Below are 17,914 nucleotides of genomic sequence, written 5' to 3'. Positions count from 1 at the left end.
AATCTCTAGCTTTGGAACTTACAAAGTGAAGTGTAAATTTCATGTGCACACTCACAGAGTCTGAGATCTTTTATCATTGCCTTATATCTTTCCAAATTGTGATTAGATCCAGAAAATCATATCTTAAAGACCTCATACACACTCTTTTCCAGTGGAGGACCAGGTGGGGCATAATCAGAATGTTTACTAAGTGACCACACTCTGTGTGCATTGCAGAGATAAGACCTCTGTATGGGTAGGTGTCTCCTGATGGTGTAGTCGAGGCTAAGGCAGCCCCAAAGTCTGGAAACCATCCTCCTGTCACTAGAAAGTGTGGGGGAGGATGGTAAAAAGCTTAAGAGAGATTAAGAAATTCAATGGGCTTGAGGGAGGATTAGTGAATTACAAAAAAGATCCACACCATAAAGTAACTTCTCACTTGCAAGAGATGCATTGTTTGTCTAGAATTTTGAAATGGTCCTCTCTTCAGGTAACTGTTTGGAGTGCTTGTGATTTGTTCTCCTTGATGGAACATGAGTGGGTGTAGAAGCATATCTAAGCAGATCTTGGAGCCAGCTTCTTTCATAAATTTCCTCCTGTGTATATACCATGTATCCCTGACAAGAAGAACACTGTTAACGGAGACAGTGTGCTCTGGAACTCAGAGCACTGACATGGGAATCGGGAGCTCTTACATCTGCTGTTTCTGTCAAATACTGACTCTGACCTTGGAGCAAGTTGATTCAAACACAAGGTGAAGAAAATCATGTCTGCAATGGGCTGAGAGCTCATGGGAGAAAGATGCTACATGGCTACAAATTGTTTACTATTGTGTTTGCCTCAGATAAGGAAAATGGTTACAGTTGCTGCCCAAACTTCCAGGCTATTCCTTTTGTCTTTTAAACCTAACTTTTCTCTATGAATTCTAGTCTTTACTAAACCAGAGGAGGATTCACACTGTTAACCTCAACAAAATCAACTTAAAGGCGTTTTCGCATTTGAGCTTTTATTGAGTCATACATTAGCAAAAGCGCTCTTATTGCATCCCTATTGTTTTGTACCAGACACTGTGCTGGGGATGCAAAAGATGGGTAAAACTTGGTCCCTTCTCAAGAAGCTCAAAATAGGGCGGGAGAGATCAACGTTCACAAAACCAGAGCGCAGTTCAAAAATGCTACAGCAGTACACCTGCAGAAGTTTTATGGATGAAGAAAGAGGTGTCAGCCAATTCTGCCTGAGAGGGACTAACTCGGGTAAGGCATCAGAGAAGAGAGCACATATGACTGGAGTCTGATGTTGTCCAGGCTGAGATGAAGTGGGAAGAGTCATATGAAGGAGAAGCATCAAGGGGGAAAGTGTAGGACACGTTCAGGGTAAGGCGAGCATCTGATTTGGCTGGACTGTAGGTTACATAAGAGGAGTGGCTGAGTGTCCAGCCACTTATCCTTTAACCTAAAAGTGAACACCTCCTTAAATTTTGCTCCCTAAATGCCTCACTTGCTTTCCCTTAATCCTGGCCCTGATAGGCAGATTTTGAAAATAAACAAATAAGTATTTATGATCACAAATCATAAAATGTTATTCTCCATCCCATGAGAGTCTACAGGCCTTGATTACAGTTAATCATTTATCATGAATAATCTTGTCTAATTATTATGCATGTCTCCACCATGGGGTGATACAAACTCTAGATTGAGACCTGTGGGTATTATTAAAGCCTCAAGTCTTTTGAGTTTCCAGGTGGGGCTGAGCTGAGTGGACTGTCATTAGAATATCCAGCGATAGGCAATTGCTTGATAAGTGTTTATACTGGCATTCTGCACTGGGGTGGATTCCTCTCTTCCAGTAGCTTCCACTGATACTGACATAGCCCTCTTATGGATTTTGAAGGGCCAACCTCTAGCAGGTCAGGTGTCAAGCTGCTGGAGGTAAGAATTTTTTTTAGAACATTAGGACTTCCTTTCCATTAACAGCTTTATGAAGTATAATTGATATATAAAGAACTGCCCATATTTAATGTATAATTTGATGTTTGGACAATGCAAGCACCCATGATACCATCCCCACAGTCAAGATAATAGGTATATCCAACAACATCCAGAGTTTCCTTGTGTCCCTTCTGTTTTGCTTTGCTTTTGCTTTGTTTTTTTGTGGTACGAGCATTTAACATGTGATCTGACCTCCTAACAAATTTCAAAGTGCACAACACCAGATTATTAACTATAGACATTTATGTTGTAGAGCAGATCTCTAGAATTTACTAGCAAAACTGAAACTTTATACCCATTCAGTAAGTACTTCCTATTTCCCTTTCTTCCCAGCTTCTGGCAACCACTATTGTATTCTCTGCTTCCGTGATTTGACTATTTTAGATACCTCGTATAAGTGGAATCATGCAGTATTGGTCCTTCTGTGACTGATTAATTTCACTTAGTATAATGTCCTCCAGGTTTATCCATATTGTTGTGAATAGAAGGATTTCATTCTTTTTTAAGGCTGCATAATATTCCAGTGTGTGTGTATGCCACATTTTCTTTATCCATTTGTCTGTCAGGAGACACTTGGATTGTTTCCATACATGGTCTGTTGTGAATAGTGCGGTGCACATGGAAGTGCAGATATCTCTTTGAGAGCCTGATTTCAATTTGGAATCTTTTCTATAGGGCATGTCATTCAGTCATAGAGAATGTGATATAGATCTTAGGTGTCATCTAGTCCAACCTTTTTTCTAACATAAATGAGAAAACTGAAACACAAAGAAGAGGGATGACTGGACATCACAAAGCAAGTGTATTCGGTAGAATTAGGTTCAGCTGGAGTGACAGAAATCAGTGATGAAACAAAACAGTGTTGATTTCTCTCTATGGAAGGAAGTAGAGATCCAGGACAGCGGTAGGCAAGGACCCAGTCTCCTGCTGGTTTCCTCAGCCATACTCAGCTTGTGGCTCCTACTGAGGGGCCCAAGATGGCAGCTCCTGCATCCCAATGGACTGAGACCAGACCCCTTCCCTCTGAGGACACTTCCATTCCATCTTCAAGTCCCTAGCCAAACTTACCTGCAGGGAAGGCTGAAAAATGTCACATTTATTCAGGACAGCTGTGTACCTAGCTAAAATTTGGAGGTTCTAAAGAAAGATGGGAAGAGCAGCTATAGAACAACTATCAAGGCATACCATGGCAAATTCGGGACATTTCCAGGACTAGTATTCTGTTTCCTGACTCTAGATTTTTCTCACAGAGATGTGATCTTTAATTAAAGCCTATAGACCACTTTGAAATGTATAAATTCATCATTGTATGTGTCCATACAACATGCAGTATTTCTCCTTTGCTTAAGTTATTTTTGTATTTATTAATCCCTAGGCCTTGTAGATAGGAGTCAGGCAGACCCACATTTAATTCCTGTGTTCCAATTTGTGACTTCAGGTACATACGGATTAAAAATATAAACTTGAGTTTTTTCTCCTCTAAAATAATGATAGTATTTTATCAGTGGCATTGTTTTAAGAATTAAATGGGATAATACCCATGAAAAGGCCTAGTCCAGTGCTTAGTAAGGAAGTAGGTATCTAGTGCTGCAAACGTTAGTTCCCATCTCCTTTCTCCTCGCTTCCTCGGGTTTCCTCTGGGGCCACCTCAGTTTCCTAGGAGGTCGTTGAAAGGAATCTAAATCCTTGACAAAACTCTTCTCCAGATACCCACAATAAATGTGTTTAGATGCATCATCAGTTCTTTTTTGCTTTATAAAAACTCACATTTCAGACAATCTTCAAAGATCGGGAAGCTCTGGCACAATCATAGAACTTTTTAAAAGTTATGGATGTCTGAGCCCCGACCCCAGAGATAACGATGAAATAGGTCTGGGAGTGGTCCGGGAATCTTTAGTTTTTAAAGCTGTCTGATGAGTCCGTGCTGTTGTGTTGTAAACAAATCAATATGGTGGCAGATTGGAGTAGACAGAAACGGGGAGGCTGAGAGGCCAATTAGGAGGCTACTGTAATTATACCTAGGTGAGAGATGATGGAATAATATGGTAGAGAAGGAGAATAATTGATGAATTTACATATTTAGTAGGCACAATAGTAGAACTTGGTGCCTCATGGGATGCAGGAAGAGGGAAGTTGATACTGAGTTTGCTGTCAAACATCTTTTAATAGTAGCAAAATTTTAGCTCTTGAAATATACCTAACTTGAACTTACTGGTTTGAGGTAAAAGATGAGAGGAAAATATGTAAAATATGATCGTTAACATTACTAAAATTTTTTGTTATCTGGAACAGTAACCCAGATCCAACAAAGTAAAACATAAGAGAGACAAAAGTCAAATCTTATTCTTAGCTTTAAAAATTAACTCTCCAAGTACATATGAGGATCATTTAATTTGACAGACATTCATGTCAAAAAAAAGAAAAAAAAGACTTGTAAGGGAGACAGTTTTACCCCAAGATCAATAATAATAAATAAGACCACAGCAAAGTAAATGCACCTTCAGCAGCACTCATATAAAGAGGAGCGTGTGGAAGAGGGGAAACGGTAGTTCCTAGAGTGATGTGTTTATTCCTGGGGCCCACACATTGAAGGGAACTGGTGCAGAAGAGGATGGTCAAGAGGATAAGATGAAAGAAATCATGTCCCATAAGTAATTGTTGAAGGAATCCAGGTGTTTATCCCAATAAAGAGAAGGCTAAGGGGAGGGACAATTTTTTTTAGTATTCTTTAGGGCTGTTATATAGAAGAAGCAACAGACTTGTCCTGAGAGGGCGGAAATAGGGCTAATGAGGTGACAGGTATTTAAATTGATATAGTAAAGAATATTCTAACAATTAGACCTACTGGTAGAATGGACACCTTCTGAGACAGTCTGCTGTGACTGGACATGGCACAAGCAGTCCCAGGGACTGGACAAGTATTGATTGACTGAGGATGTTACGGAGGGGATTTATGGATCAGACAGATTGACTGGGGCAGATGGTCCCTAAGGTCCTTCTCACTTTGATGTTACTCCATGTTGTATGTGAAGTTGTAGCCCCTTAATTTTTTTGACAGTACAATTAACTAGGTGATTTGTCTTTATTAACTGATGCCAACGCTAAGAGAAAGTTGTTGTCTTTTCACATGTAGAGATGTTAAGAATAGTACTGGAAACTTTTGAAGAAAAAGATCTCTATACATATAGTTCTGTACCAGTTTATTCTCAGGCTATTACTGGGAATAAACAGTAGCTTTCCAAATTTGAAAAACACATTATCCCCCCCGTATGGAAGAGGAAGGTCTATTTTACATTTATATGGTTTGGGCATTATTGTTACTCAGAATGCCTTAGCTGAATAAACCTAACTGGCCTCATCAAGTTACAGGATGTTAACTTATGTAGCCATGTCCAAAAGTTAATATTTATTCATTCAAGTATTTCTTCAACAAACAATCTCTTCCATATTTCATTCACCCTTTCATGGTAGAAACATACATTTTTAATTGTTATATTGGAAGAGCTCGTAATCAAATATGGAAGCTGTGCTTATGTTTCAGTTACTATGGCTACATGCCTAACTACTCCAAAACTTAGTAGCTAAAGAGAACAATCCACATTTATTATCTCTCACGTTTGGTGGGTCAGGCATTTGATAGCATCTCAACTGAGCAATTCTGGCTTGGGGTCCCTCATGAGATTCCTGGATCTGAGTTCTCCCAAAGACTTCTTCACCTATACGTCTGGTGCCCAGCCTGGGAATACTTGAGTACCTGTTCTAGAACAGCTGGGGTTCTTCAGGCATCTCCCTCTATCTGCATGTAGCCTCTTCAGCGTGGCAGCTTCAGGGTAGCTCAGCTTCTAACATGACACCTCAGGGCTTCAAAGGTATGTGTCTCAAAAGAAAACCATCTCTCATTTTACGAGTAGCACTGGGAGTCATACGGCATCACTTCTGCCGCATTCCATTGGCCAGGCAGTTACAGATGTCCTCCCAAGCATCCATCTCTCCCTGATGGACTGTCAGGGTCACACTAGGAGAGGAGTATATGGGATGAGATATGTGTTGATGTCCCATCTTTGGAAAGTACACTGTGTCATAGCATATAGACAGATGACACTCTACACAGGGTCTGTGCTCTAACGAAGGTGTGAACAGTGCCGTGAAAGAACAGAAGAGTAGGGAAGTGATTAGTAAGGAAGGTTGCATTCACATGCCCTGGGTCATAAAATCTGAGCCTTCTAACTTGTTAAGAAATGTTCAAGGCAGAGGCAACCGTGGATATAAAATCATGCAAGAACAAGACGTGTGAAGTGTTAAAAAGTTTGGATTGACAGGTTAAAGACTGTATTGGGGGAACGGTGGGATAGGTGCCTGGAAAGGGAAGGGAAGACAATATCCTGAAGGGCCTTGAGTGTTAAGTTGAAAAGTTCGGCACTGGGGAGTAGTGACTGGCTTTAGAGCACAGGCATATTGGATGATGCTCTTGTGTAATCTCCATCCACATTCTTTCCTGCCTTTGATAGTAAACATATCATCTCTGTTAAAGTTTGCTTCCTAGTTTAAACTGAACGCAGACTCTAAACCATCAAATCATTTTAGTTTTTTTTTTTCTACCCCACCACAAACAACTCTAGGATGGCATGCATTTGAACAAACCCAAAGTGATTTCACTCTTCTGATTTTCAGAGCTCTTGGCTAGATGCAGAGTGAGAAATTCATACCTTTTTCAAGTAGCGTGGGTTCTTTTTTTCCCAATTCCTCTCATCCATCTGGTTCTCTGGAGGTCTTGGAACACAGGAAAGTGTTAGTTCACTGTGCTGAAATCCAAAAAAGACTGCTAAACTGTGAAAGAAACTTTGCATTCCAGAGACACTGAAAGAGTTAGTCCGCCACCCTTCTGTAGCAGCAAAGAGAAAACATCTGTATTTTCTGTCCCCTTTGTTCTTCAGTAGTTACAGAATGGAAAACCCTATATTCGTTGTTTCTGCCTTTCTTACCTACTTAATGTAAACCACTTTCGGCACGGTGAGGGTAGAGAGAGGAACCAAAACATGGAATTATTTTATTTCTCGGGTCAGAAAATATTACCGCCAAGATACAGCTGAAGGAAAGGAAATCACTTCACCGGCTTCACTTTGTGCTCTTCAGAAGGTCACGTTCTCGTGAATAGGTGCCGGAGCCCAGTGTTTGACATATACACTGACAGTGCTCTGCTCAGAAGGAAACTACACAGTCGCAGCAATGATGTTGCCATGTCGTCATGGTCTTTCTAAGTGATGGTGCTGTCTTTTGTCTTCCACCAGCAGAAGTCTAATTAGAAGGGCTTGTTTTCACCAGAAGCCAAGTCATTGCCAAATCTGTTAGACTGATCTCTAGAGAATCGAAGTTAGCTCATGGCCCTCTGGCTGTTCTCTTTGCCACTCCCAGGAGTTAAAGGCTTAAAAGTTTTCTTTCTTTTGAAAGAGGATCAAGTTTGGTTCAAACAAGCTTTTCTGTCATCCCCAGAAGTACAAGGAGAGACCTTCTGTGACCCTAGTTGTTTGGCCCAGACCACTTATGGCTTGTTATAATTTAGGAAGTAATTGCAATTCATAAAGCCAGGTAGAAGATAAACATCTTGGCAGAGCTGAGTTTCAGGCAGTTCTGAAGGGAACCGACACGTGAGCAGAATGGTATTGGGAACATTTCTAGTCTCTGCTTGCAGTTCTTGATTCTAATGGATGATTCACAATAGATTTAATTCGGATCTGAAATGCACAGGCAGGCAGTCATTGCTATGTATACATGGGGCTGAAAACATCATCACTGAAACCCCAGTTTTAGATTTTGCCCCTGGATGGATCAGTTACCCATGGTAGACAAATACAATAAGTTAAAAGAGTGTTGTCCTACCTACTATGTTGTGTGATTAACTTCAGGTCATTTATATTCTTAGCGAAGTTTGTAGCACAGACTTTTCTGAGAAACATAACTCTTGCTGAGGTAGAACCAAAAACCCCAGGAATTGGAAGAGAACTTAGGTAGTTAAATGTCATTTACTTTTTTCATTCAACAAATACTTATTAAGTGCCTGTTATATGTTAAGTACTGCTCCAAAGGCTGTGAATGCAGTCGTGTCTCAGGCTGGTGGGGAGATAAGCACTAAGTATGTCAGCAGCTAAATCCAGGAGGTGATATCAGATAGTAATAAGGACTGTGAAGAAAGTAACAGGGTCATGAGCTAGAGTCTGGCTCAGGAGAGGGGACTGCTTACATAGTGTGGTGATGGAAGGCCTTCTGAGGATGGTGATGGAATTTCAGGTCTGTCTATGGGAATAAGTGCTATTGGATGACTCTTGGGAGTATTCATTCCCATTCACTCATTTACTGACTTAATAAAATGTTTATTCTGTTCCTTCTGTGTGCCAGTCATTTTTCGGTGAATTAGGGGTGAAGCAGTGGACAAGACAATGAGCCCTGCCCTATTGAAAGTTTTGTTCAGCCTCAAAGCAATCATGGAGTTTCGAGGGACCAAGAGGTCTATTAACTTAAGTCTCTTATTTTAGAGGTGAAGGAGTTTAGGCCCAGAGGAGCAAATGCTTTGCACATGCCTCCCTGCCAGTGGCTGGGCTTTGCAAGACTAGAGCACAGCCCTTGGCTTAGGGTCATGTCTCTTTGTCACTGTACCATGCGGGATTTCCATAAACATCTGTTTCAACAATCCCAGTTTCAAATAGTGCTGGGCTTAGTATTGGGACCCAAAGATAAGTCATTTTCCCCATCAGGACCTCCTGTCTACTCTAAATTGAAGAGAACATGATTGAGGGTGATTAAGATGGTGCCTCACAGGCACAGGTATCAGGGGTTTAGTTAGGGATCCTGCCAAGTGTATCTGCAGTAAACTACATGTTGTTCCATGAGGCTTCTCTGTGTACATCCTAAATGCCTGATACGTAACTGGTCCATCACTTTATTAGGTGTTCCAGGTATGTAAAATTATAATAAGAAAAACATCTGTTGAAAACAAAACAACAAAAATGAAAGGAAAAAAACACACTGTATTTTCTCAAACTCAATATACATAGTATTGTGGATGTCTGTGTGTACAGATCATATTTTCTTCTCTCCAGTAATAAGAGTAATACAAAGTAACCTCTCAGTTGATTAGTCAGAAACTGAAGAACTAATAATTAGGTTCTGTTCTCACGTGGAACAGTAATTTTACCCAGAGAAAAGCACTTTATGACAATATTTTTACATCTCTTTACATTCTTAAAGAGTGCATCTTACATTTCTCATCTCATTTAATTATCACAATTCCGGAAGGTAGACAGGACAGGATAATTATATCTCATTCTATGAATGATAAAATTGACACTCAGATTATGGAATTTTGCAAAGTGCAAAGTGTCTGCCTCAGTGAAACTGGTCTGAATGTCTATTAATAACCTCTGTTTACAAGTTGCAAATAGCAGGCATTATAAAAGCTGGACCTAATACATCATGCCATGATGCTGAGTTTAGGATTAGCCCCTCTGAGTTACTGGCCAGAGAACCTCTATACCTATCAGTGTGAGACAGCCTTGTTTTGACAGTGACAAAAACCCAAATAATGTAATATACTCCACCTAATGATTTTCCATTGGTCGTGTAAATAATTGTCAATAACTAATCAACAAGAGTTGTCATATTCTTATTGTTAACAAGGGCCGGAACACCAAAGAGAAGTCTTGGTACTCCAGAAAGGATTTAGTATGGGGTTTGGAAAGAGCACTACATAGAAGCCAAGGTAATTGGTTAGAAACCTTGGTTTCTATACAGTGCTCAGCTCTTTCACTAGTTTACAACATTAGGCAATCAACTTTCCTGAATGGAGTGTCCTAGTATATAAGGTGAGAGAGTTGGGCAAGATGATTTTAATAACTTTTTTCAAGTTCAAGCAAACTGTGTATTTGTGAAAGGCTATATAGCACAGCAGTTTGCTAAAGGTTAATATCTCCATTCAATGTAATTGCCATTAAAGGGAACCAGATAGCAAGAGATAGGAAAAATCTGTTAATTGGAGAACAGTGTGAAGTAGAAGAATGAACAACTTTGTCTTTGGACTTAAAAGACATAGGGTTTCAAATCCAGCCACATTTATAGGCACATGGAATATAACAGGGGTAAGAATTCTACCATTCTACTGACTGTTGTGGAGATCAAATGAGGTCCTGGCTGTGTACAGTTACTAAACTTTAAAAACTACCAAAGCAAAGTGTCAGTTTTTGTTTTGAGAGTATAAAATGACGTAAATTACTTTTATGAAGAACTGAGGTATTTAAGGGTTTGAGGTATAATAATTTTACATAAAAGGAAGAACAGCTTTTCCACAAAATTCTCCTGGAAGTAGGGGGGAAACCTCTTAGGAATCCAGGAGCCCATTTTATGTTATTATGTAATCCAGTTGTCCCAGAGTATCATGCACAGAATTCCTTCAGTAATCCATTTCTTTAAGTAGAGGTGTAAAATATAAGAGATTTGATGGTGAAACAAAAATTGGAAATGTAGTGCTTACATATAATAATTAAATGATCAAGGAATGTCAAATTAATTCAATCTATGTTCTACTCTCCTAGAATTTGTACGGATTACACAAAACTAACATTTATTATACAGCCAGGCACTGTGTACTTGTTTTCATATATGTGATCTCATCTAGTCCTTACAACACTGCCGTGTAAATATTTTCATTCTCCTATACTACATGAGGAAACAAAAGATCGAAGAGATCAAGAAAATTGCCTAGATTTCAAACCCAGGTCTCTTAAATCTACCAGTAATTCTCTTACCTCACATAACAGACTCTTCTCTGGTTCCTGAGTTAACAAGTCCCAACAGACTGTACCTTAATGATGTTGTAAAGGGAAATCTATGGTCTGACTTAGCTTGGAAGGAAAGGAATTCTACTCTTTTTTTTCCCCTCTCACAATGATCTCAGTGGAGTGCTGTGATCTTTTAATTTTGCTCCTGGCATAAAGGTCTGACACGCTCGTCAAGTCCCAGCTCCCCCATCATTTTTCTCAAGGGTTAGGAGACGTTCAAGATAACTGTTTTTGTTTGGAACAAACTAGCATTCCACAAGGGCTAGTTTTTAAGGTAAAATCGCACCTCTCTGGGCCTGAAGGTATAGACAAACTAAATGTCCTTTAACGGAGCTTCTTTTTTTAATTCGCTAAAGCTCAGATTGTAAGCCCAACCTAAGTGCTTCAGAATAAACAGGAGGGCATTATTTACTTTGTGAAGAATGTGATTTGTGGCTCATGGCAAAATTGAATAAAATGATCTAATTGTCTTGATGTTTGTGTCCTTTCTGTGGGTTTTTTTCCCTTGTGGTTTTAAGACACATTTCTTAATTTTAAATCCAGTTTATCTAGTTCAAATATAAACAGGAAATCTTATAAGAATTGTTTTCCCTAAATTCTGTGTTAATAGTCACACGTTTTGTTTGAGTCAGTTTAACACCAAGACGCACGTCCCTAGCAGCGCTGAGTTCCCTTTTACCAGTGCTGCCCAGTTCACTGATCTTGTTACAATATTCTTCCTGTGAAATGGGTTTTGTCTCGGTGTAGGCATATCTGGGACTTATATAATGAAGACTTTTGTTATAACACAACATTAATTCCAAAAAGTGTTATAATGTGGGTTTTTTTTTTCAAGAGCCAACTCAAATCCCACTTAGAATAGATTCCCAGAATCGTACATCACCACCACATTGCCTGCTCCCTCACCATTCATAAGTAATTACTCTCTTCTCTGTGTTCCCATCACACGTTACTCATTCCTCTGTAACAGCAATTTGTTGTGCCCTTCGCCTCTAGTCAGTTATTTACAGAAGTGTCTACCTCTCCTACCATGGTGGGAACCTCTGAGGGCAGGCATGGTGTCCGTCTTTTCTCTCTGCAGCCGTACCTGCCAGGATGTTAAATGTTTTGTCCCACCCTTTAGGCTTCCTGCAATGTTAAATTATGTGGGGAGGCAGCTCTGCTCATCAGAAAATTGTGTGAAAAGTTTTTTTTAAAGGGTATTTATGAGAAAGCTGAGGTAACACAGGCATTGGATGCAAAGAGTTGTGCTCAAAAAGAGTAACAGAAGTGACAAAAATAAGAATGTTGAAGTCCTTTTACTGAATTTTCAGTTACACGTTTCATAGCTGTCATTTTGTGTGTGGCGGTAATGACATCAAAAGAAAATACATCTTGATGTATTTATCAAATGTATAGCATTTGATAAATTGACTCAAAATTTTTCCTGTTTTGAAAAATCAGAATTCTCATCTACAGAGTAGGAATTTTTATTCTAATTGGAAAATCACAGTCATAGGGATGGGATATCACTAGGCTTACCATTGTCATTTTCAGACTGTTATTTTCAGTCTGTTTTGAAACACGTATTAGATATAAATACAGTATAGATTTAGATTAAGACATAGATATAGGCAAAGGACATTTGGAAAGTGCACAAAAAACTTTCAGTAAGTAATGCGTGCCTCACTGGGAGGCAGAGCTGTTGGGCAGTTTTGTACTGCAGGCTTATTAGGAAAACTACCAAGATAAAATGATGTCTTCATTTGTGAAGGAAACCCAGAAGTACTGTCATTACCTGGGAAGCCTTGATTACCAGAATCAAGAATAAGTTTGTATTCCAGAATTAAAGTAGGTAATACAATTATTTGAGTTTAAATAATGTCAGTGGCATTTCAACGGAGCTTGCTGAGTCATAGCCCTGTTCTCTTCTTACAGTACCGCGTTGCTATTCTGTTGGGAACACCTACACTTAGGCTGTGCTTCCCAACTTTTTTCACATCACGATTCATGTGGAAAGTGATGGCATTCATTCAGCACACTGGTGTGAGTAGATGAGGCTTCGCTTGGCCCAAGGTGACTGCTCAGGGACTATGGAATCTCTGGCCCCTTCTGACCCCCCCCCCCAAATATGGTATACCTGGGGCCCATTTGAGGCACACTGTGTCTTAGCCTGCCGGTTGAGAAGCTTTGCACTAGAGACTTGTTTTGCATGATTAAATAGAATAATTTTATTTTATGTCAAGTATCCAGAGTTTATTCGTGATGAAACCAATATTTGTGGAGCATCAATTTTATGCAGGGATACTGTTGTAGATGCTAGGGATCCAACAATGAATTTTCTGTCTTACCCCGTGGGAGCCAATGAAATTGACAGTAGACGAACGATCTTAAGATCTCAGCGTGTTTCCTCTCTTTATTTATATGCGTGTAGCTTGCAGGTCGTCAGCCTTATATTTGTAATGTGGAGTATGTATGTCTACTGAAATATGGACTAGGTATACTGTGATATAGCAGTGGGGTTATCCAATGGATGGAGAATTAGACCTATACTCTAATTCCAGATCTTCCACTAGTAGTTTTCCCTCTCTGCACCTTAGTTTCTTGAATCTGGTAGTTGGACCAGACGGATGGGTTTTAAACTGTACTATATGGATTCCCCATAGGCTCCATCCTTTCCTGTTCTTTATCCAGAAGTGATTTTGGACTCTTTTGGATATGCTTCTTTGATAAATTGTTTCCCTGAACAAAGGATTATGGAAGAGGGAGGCAAGTGAGGGAAGTTGAAAACTTCTAGACCAGAATAATCTCTAAAGACTTTTAAAAGTCTCATATTTTCTAACTCTCCTTTTTATTCTTAGCTCAACAAGACCAAAACTGTATGTAGAACATGAGATGTCACCCTTAATCTTTCCAAGAGTCTTTTCTGTTCCAGTATTGCTTTGGTACCTAAAAAAAAAAAAAAAAAAAAACAATAAAGACTGAATATAAGATCACATTTTAATTTTATGAAATGAAAATTTTAACATTTCTAAATGTCAATACTTTATAGTCTTCCAAATCTTCAAATACTTATGTCTCTTGATTTAAAATCTTTGACAGCAGCCACACATACACCTAGGTAATATATAAATTTTAGAAATATTATTTTCTGCATCATCTAACTAGTAGTCAATGCTTATGTTACCTGTATGCTTCATTTAGATTCAGATGATTCTTCCAGCTCTTCTGACTGTGAATTAGAGAAGTTATTTATACAATATCCAAGGATAGAAAAGATACAACCAGATTGTATCTCTTAATTTAAAAATAGTTGCATCGGGGAGTTTTGTGTACAAGATTTGTTGGTGATTTTATTTTTACTTAACTTTCTGTTTTTAATCACAATTGTATTGCCATCATTTCAGAGAAGTTTATAAGCTGTGCCTTTTAGCAGTTAAATAATTTCTTGGTTTTTCTGCTACTCTTAACATCTTCTCTTGTTAACCACACTCTCATTGAACTAACTGCTTAAAACATTTTCAAAAAATTCTTAAAAATCTCCAAACAGGGCCTAGGATTTTTAAAAAGCGTAAAATCTAGACTCTTCATTCAGCTTAATCTAGAAGGTGTTTCACACCTGGTTACTTGTTGCCTAATGTGTGTCATGGACCATGGAGGTCCTGGGCAAGGATGCTTACTGTTGTGGATGCTGTATCGCACTGCCCAGACCCCCTTCAGGACTGAGGCTCTCACTCCCCCACTGGCTGGGATTGACGGTTCACAGCTGAGTCCCTCTCTTCTTCCTTGCAAGCAGCCCGTATCCATTGGCTGGCAGAGGTAGGGATATAAAAGCCCTACCCCCTAGCTTCAAGGAAAGACAATTCTGCAGAGCCATCCTAACTCCAGAGTTCTCCGTGAAACCATCAGAAGCCTTTGTTATAACCGAATCATAGTTCAATTCCTCCCTCTATCCAGATGCTTCCTGTTCTCACCCACAGGCATGAGCTCAAAGCCACTCTTCAATAACTTCTTTAGTTATTTAGAAAGCTCTGTTTCAGAATCTGATTCCTAGCAAACTCAACCTATGACCATAGCTCCACACGGGGAGAGCAGGGTGCCACTGTTTGGTCACGGAGGTTGACATAAACCTTTAAATCAAGGACATTATAATATTCGGTGTCATAGAAGCATCATACAATCCTATGGGAGTGGAAGAAGTGACTTATTTTGCTTGGAGTATAACAAAGGAAGAATTACGAAAGGTTTTGCAGAAGAGGTAATGTTTGAGCTTAACTTCGAAGAATGAGTAGGTCTTCTCTAGACGAAGAAGGATGTGAGGTAGTCTGGGTTTGTAAAAGAACACAGCTTATTAAAGATGTGGCAGAGAGCTCAGTGTGGCAGCTGGAAGGTGGGCTCCACGGGTGGGGTCCCAGTAGAGATGGGTTCAGAGCCAGGCCATTAAACACTCTACTGATTTTGAAGGTTCTTATGCTGGAGTGTCCTCTTCCTTCCTAATTCCCGTCTGTCAAACTTGGCACCCCTACTTCACATACAAGATGTACTTTGAGTAGATATACTTAGAGACACCCTTCTTCCACTTGTTTGCTTGAAGACTTGTTATTTCTTTTTCTATTTTCTTAAATACTATTTTATTTATTAACCGTTTCATTTTAACCTGCTTTAGAAAAGCCTCATGTTTATATAAAGAGTGTATCTTTTAGTCTGCCTTTAAAATAACCTTCTGTAAAAAGACACAGAGATCTTTCTCTATCGTGCCTAAAAGTCTACCACTAGCAATTTCTGGAATTCCAAGCGGTAAGGTACAGTAAAGTTTAGATAGTCCAGATTTCTAACACTTGAACCCTCGTTTCAAGCCTCAGATGAAGGGTTGTCCAGTTGTTTTTAGTATATCTCTAGTAACGGAAACATTGACCTTTACCTGTTTCTGTTAATACTGATATATCACGGAGTAACAAAATTGCAGAGTTGGAATTAATCATTGTTTTACAGGTGAGAAAACCAAGGTCTAGAGAGAAGAAATCATTTACCTAAGGTCATACAGTAGGTGTTGACAAATCCAGAGGGACGATTCATATTCTTCATCTGGCAACTTTGTCTCTCTATGGCTACATAATGAATTCATCAGATACCTATCTGAATTATTGGGAGGCAGGAAACTGGGGTACCAACCCATCCTCTGCCCCTAATCATCTCCATGACTCAGGTCCCAGCTGTATCAGTCTTCCAGGTCTGTTTTCTCACCTGGGAAATCAGAGGCCTGGACTAGAGGAACTCCCAGAGCCCTCCTCCCAGACATTTTTAGAGTCTTTATCCTTTCTTTAGGAGCAGATGTGTCTAAGAGTCCTAGTGGGCCAGTTGAAGACTGAAAGCAGAAGTAAAGAGAAAGGGCTGAAGAAGATTCACACGTCCTCCTCAACCATTTGCTAGTCCAAGCTTCTAGTCAGATGCATTCTTGGAGCCTTTATTTTCTGATTTAGGGGCATTTTACAATAGTCTCACTTTAGGTATATTTTACACTGTTCTTCCTTTGTAGCAGAAATGTTCAGATTACCTGTTCTTTAAACATGGACCATAAAGTCTTTTCTTAGAAACTGACTCTACCTTATATGCTGCTGCTGGTTTTGAGCGAATGGGCTTGAATCTTGCAGCCAAGCCTCAATGCAAACAAAAATATTTTCTGGTCAAGCATTTTCTCGTTTGTTCAACTCCATTACAGGGTTGGCTTTAAAAAAAAAAAAAAAAAAAAAGTTAGAACCCACAGAAGAGCAAAACACAAACCCTGGGAAGACAGTTTCCAGCCACATTAGCTCAGATCACCAGGGTAGAAAAGAACCAGGGCCTTCATTGTCGAGACCATCGTCATCTCCACTCTCATCTTATGTTCTTCTGCTATTTTAATTTCACCACTTCAAAATGGGGGGAAAATAGGTTAATAGTTTCCATGAGTTTAGACTGTGACCAGAGGCATACTAAGCAATTTCAGAACCTCCAGCAACCGCAACTTGGAGGAGAGTACGGTGATGGATTTACTGTCCTCTGGATTCCAGAGTTAGGGGCATCGGGCCAGCACTGTGATGCCAAAGTGGGATGTAAACAATATTCCTTCCTTCGTTCTTTTTGCACATATTCATCCTGAGTTTCTTTTTATTCCAGGTAGTATACTGGGTGAAGCATGGGACAGAGAAACACATTCTTAAGACGTAGTCCCTGCCCTTAAAGAATTGCAGTATATAGTAGAGGAAATAGACATATGTGCAAATAATTTCAATACAGTGAACACTGTGAATGCTTTAAGCAGCATGAATTAAGTGCTCAGGAAGGGGAGAGAAAGAAGCAATTTATTCCAGCTGAAGGCATTGAGGAAGGCTTTACCGCCTTCTGACCCGTACCTTGAAAGGTCAAAATAGCAAATTGTGATTCCTCCTAGGCATTAGCCAATGCACAGAAATATGGAAGTTTCTCATAGGTTTGAACAAAAGTGAGCAGTCTGAGACATCAGGGGAATCTGAACCTAAAAAGGGAGTTTGCACGTCAGGTAAGGAACGAGCTATTTTCACATTGTGGAGCCATATAAGTTTTTCTAGCAAGAAAGCTGCTTGGTCACGTCCGTGTTTTAGAAAGGAAACTGGAAGTCACTGTGAGGATGGGCAAGTGTTACAGGAAGAGAGATGGAAACAAGAAGCCAGTCGGGAACTGTTGCTGTAGTTGTCATCATCACACTAGTTATCTACCTATAGGCACGCCTTGCCTCATGCCCATTTAAAGGTCCTAGTGGTAAGAGGGAAGTTACTCCTTGATTTCCACATCCCTTGCCTCATGCCCATTTAAAGGTCCTAGTGGTAAGAGGGAAGTTACTCCTTGATTTCCACATCCCTTGCCTCATGCCCATTTAAAGGTCCTAGTGGTAAGAGGGAAATTACTCCTTGATTTCCACATCCCTTGCCTCATGCCCATTTAAAGGTCCTAGTGGTAAGAGGGAAATTACTCCTTGATTTCCACATCCCTTGCCTCATGCCCATTTAAAGGTCCTAGTGGTAAGAGGGAAATTACTCCTTGATTTCCACATCCCTTCGAGTTCTGCATGTTTCTAATCAGATCCCCATCCCAGGTTTATTCTAAATCGTAAACTCATTGAGT

General features: G+C 39.7%; 1 protein-coding gene across 3 annotated transcripts in view; it reads left to right on the top strand.

Annotated features, from left to right (window-relative positions):
* Positions 1-17,914, top strand: part of LPP (LIM domain containing preferred translocation partner in lipoma) — a 698,095-nt gene that overhangs the window by 655,510 nt on the left and 24,671 nt on the right. The window lies entirely within an intron of this gene.

Source organism: Delphinapterus leucas, chromosome 4 (assembly GCF_059928025.1).
Source record: "Delphinapterus leucas isolate spDelLeu-1000000601 "Yukka" chromosome 4, BTC_Dleu_Yukka2, whole genome shotgun sequence".
NCBI lineage: Eukaryota > Metazoa > Chordata > Mammalia > Artiodactyla > Monodontidae > Delphinapterus > Delphinapterus leucas.
This window is presented reverse-complemented; position numbering and strand designations above follow the sequence as displayed.